At 36.0% G+C, this 3,488-nt stretch overlaps 1 long non-coding RNA gene across 2 annotated transcripts; it reads left to right on the plus strand.

The window, feature by feature from the left end:
- The first annotated feature begins 676 nt into the window (after nucleotides 1-676).
- LOC117764959 lies at nucleotides 677-3,240 on the plus strand. 2 transcript variants are annotated; one of them, XR_004614484.1, is made up of 4 exons: nucleotides 677-704; nucleotides 1,050-1,193; nucleotides 2,702-2,745; nucleotides 3,128-3,240. It is a non-coding gene; the product is annotated as an uncharacterized LOC117764959 (long non-coding RNA). The 2 variants fall into 2 exon arrangements; XR_004614483.1 differs by lacking the exons at nucleotides 2,702-2,745; nucleotides 3,128-3,240 and adding an exon at nucleotides 2,464-2,497.
- Nucleotides 3,241-3,488: the final 248 nt, after the last annotated feature.

Below are 3,488 nucleotides of genomic sequence, written 5' to 3' on the forward strand. Positions count from 1 at the left end.
TAGTAGTTCATATTTGGGTCCTCTTAAAACATGCACCCACTAGGTACTCTATACTGTAATCCTGAAAACCAGGGACCATGCTGCATTGGGGTCTAGGGGAAGGGAGTAGCAATGTTAAAAATCAAAGGGAAGACTGTGATATGAAAAGTGTTTCACAAGAAAAATTAGGTCTACACTTGCCCAAATTGAATGCAGATATATGTATCAAGTCAGATGGATACCATAGATTTATACAGAGTCAATGTCATTGGTAGTGAAAGTAGAAAATGAATACACTAAGATACATACAGTATGAACACATAAAAAATAATGTTCAGAAGTATTCAAAATATATCATGCAGAAGAGTATTGGTGTAAGTATATGGACATAATATATGGACACAAGTATAAATATTGTTGTGAGAGAATACATAAGTAGTCCAGAGAGTATGTACACAGTGTGTGTGGGGGAGGGGTGGCTGCAAGTTAGGGATGGTGGTGGTGGTGGGGGGGGCCTGTGGGATGACGAAGTCATCACCCGCCCTACTCTCCCTCTGATTGGCTAGTAATCCTGATTGGCGCCAGAGCTATGTATTGGTGTTTAGGAATGAGGACCGTCAGAGTTAGGGTCAGGGGTTAGCCAATCAGAACCAGAGTAGGGGGCGGGCATTGTCATCATCGCGGGAATCCTGACACGCTCCACAACAGCTGATGCTCCTGGACAGGTATGGGACGAGCAATTATGAATTTTAATATTTCAGTATTGAAAAGTATTAGGCATTTGTTAATAATTACCATGGAGCAGAGTTTATATTGGTTCCTAACGTTTCAGTTTGGTGTGAAACGTTAGGAATGTATAGTATAGTGTAGTGTGTATGTGTATACTAACTTGAATGTGAAATCTCAACATATAGCTCAGTCTACTGCAAAAGTCATAAACACCACATTTAAAGCATAGATCAAATTAAGTTGTATGGATGTATTTTATTTATATGTATTGAAAATAATGAATATGCTAGTATGCACCACAAAACATTACTCTGATATTAATGTGTTTTTGTTCCATTGAGGTTGGAGTAACCAGCATCCCTCCACTCACCAACCCTCCATCATCCCTGCCAACCAGCCACCCATCAGCCAACTGGCCGCTTGTCCTCTCAACCAACCCTCCACCAGTCCTGACATGCAGCCTCCCAGTGCCATGTTGAATCAGGGTATGTTGTGACATTTTTAGAAAACGAACACAATAACGTATTTTTACTAAGGTGTTACACAAGTAAATAATACACACATGTAGGTCAGAGTAACTAACCTTTGAAATCTTCCTAAAGATGACTGATGTTTGTGAACTTTGTTTCTACAATTGTCATGACACTACATTATGTAAATGGTAATTTGTTTTGTTTTGCTAGAGTTGTGATATTGTGGTAATACATTGGAGTATTATATTCATATATATATATATCTGAGTGTGTGAATGGATATGATCCCTAAAACTGAGCTCATCATTCATGTTTACTCTTTAGATTTTTTATCTTTTCACATATTTTTAGTGGATTTGGACTCACAAACATATGTCGTAGGGCGACTAAAGTGAGAAAAGTGAGCAGCGGAGTCTGTGTTTGTGCGCCGTTACCTTTCCCTCAGATTCTGGGACTATATTAAAGAAGCTGTGCAATTCTTTTATATAATCATCCATTTATAGACATCAATTTGGCCCGGGACAAGCGTGATTACTAACAATTTTTTAAGGAGGCAGTACGAAATTTGACAGAGCCGGCGCACAATGAACTGAATATCTTTAATTTATTATCTAGGGCAGCAGGGCTCCATCTAATTGGCCAAATATATTGACATGCAGAGCGTGAATACATGGCACATTGAACACCATTTATCGCAGTCCAAGCAGTCTTTTGTGATATGTACATCGCCCATGTTGATATTGCAATGACCGTAATTTTTAGATATCTTGTACAGCCCTAGTGTCTATGATTTAAAACCCATAAGCATGATCTGTTTTTTTCCCTGTTCTAAAGCCAAATAAGGTTTGCTGCCATCTAGTGGTTATTTCTTTCCAACCAGCTGAATAGTTAATGGGTTTGAAGTCATCAGCGGATAATGAGATGAAATGTTGCTGGTCAACGTAATCATGTTATTTTTGCTGATGATAAAGCCAAGGGGAATCATGTCAAGTTAAAAGTGCACAGGAAGGAACCCTGTGGAACCCCAAACACTATTGTTTTTTGTTGGAGTGGAAGTCGACTGTTAATCGATTAGTTGTTGCAGCCCTAGATTGACACACCCAGTTTTTTAGCATTTCCAGTAGGTTCCCATGATCTCCATGATGCATGTGCTAAATGCATAGCTCTGATAGGAGTATTAGGATGTTCACTGACAATTGATTATCAAATTGTGCAACAATGCTAATATTAAAATATATGAGGTCAGATTGAGAGTAAGTGTACTCTTGTTTTGCTCTTTCAGAAGCAACCATTCAATCACTGGAGGAGAGAAGTATTACCCGGTGAAGAAGGTACTGAAAAGCAAAAGGTTGAAGGTTTTATTTGTTGTAATTTGAGGTCAAAAAATGTAGTTGTAATATACAAAAAAATGTTGTACTACAGAGATACTAACTGGATTTACAATCACCACAACTTCAAACTGTAAAGTCATCTGACCATAGGTTTGCTTTTAATGGTAAACATGTTTTAATGTGTTTCAGGGGAACGTAATGGAACTGGTGGAGCGGGAGCCCTGTTCCATGTGGTATGTACAATGTCTCTTAATTGGATTTGATTGTCCCTAAAATTACTTAATGTTTACTGCAATATTACAATTAAGAAATTAGTATTATATATCGTTAGTTTTTCTTATATAACATTATGCATTTCTTTACTTTTATGTAAATTGTTGCTGCTAATGTGGTGCTATTTATTTATTTGAAAAATATTTTTAAAAAGACAAGTATAAACTATTGTCTTGACAATTGACTCTTACAATAATCAGGTCATTTACACTAATCAGCTTACTGTGTGCATGTTAAATGCATATGGCATTTATAGCTCGCTGTGTCTCGTTGCCCTTCTTCCTTGTCAAGTTTTGAATTCCATTCAATGCTAATGTCAAAAAAATTCTTGGTTAATTACAGTGGGAAGACGTGGCGCTTGCAGTGTGTGCCAAAGGAGAACACCGGGAGTTGACATACATACACACAACATGAATATACACAAAACGCATACACACACACAAATGTGACATAAAAGGTTCAATGTTAAGTGTTTATTTTTCAAGAAGTTTTTGTTAATATTACTTATATATATATATATATATATATATATATACACATATATATATATATATATATCTATGTATATATATGTATATATATATATATACACATATATAGATAGATATATAGATGTATTACAACAGAGCATGTCAATATATATACAGTATATATACTGTATATACAATATATACTGTATATACAGTATATATTAATAATGTAA

Source organism: Hippoglossus hippoglossus, chromosome 7, assembly GCF_009819705.1.
Source record: "Hippoglossus hippoglossus isolate fHipHip1 chromosome 7, fHipHip1.pri, whole genome shotgun sequence".
Classification (NCBI taxonomy): domain Eukaryota; kingdom Metazoa; phylum Chordata; class Actinopteri; order Pleuronectiformes; family Pleuronectidae; genus Hippoglossus; species Hippoglossus hippoglossus.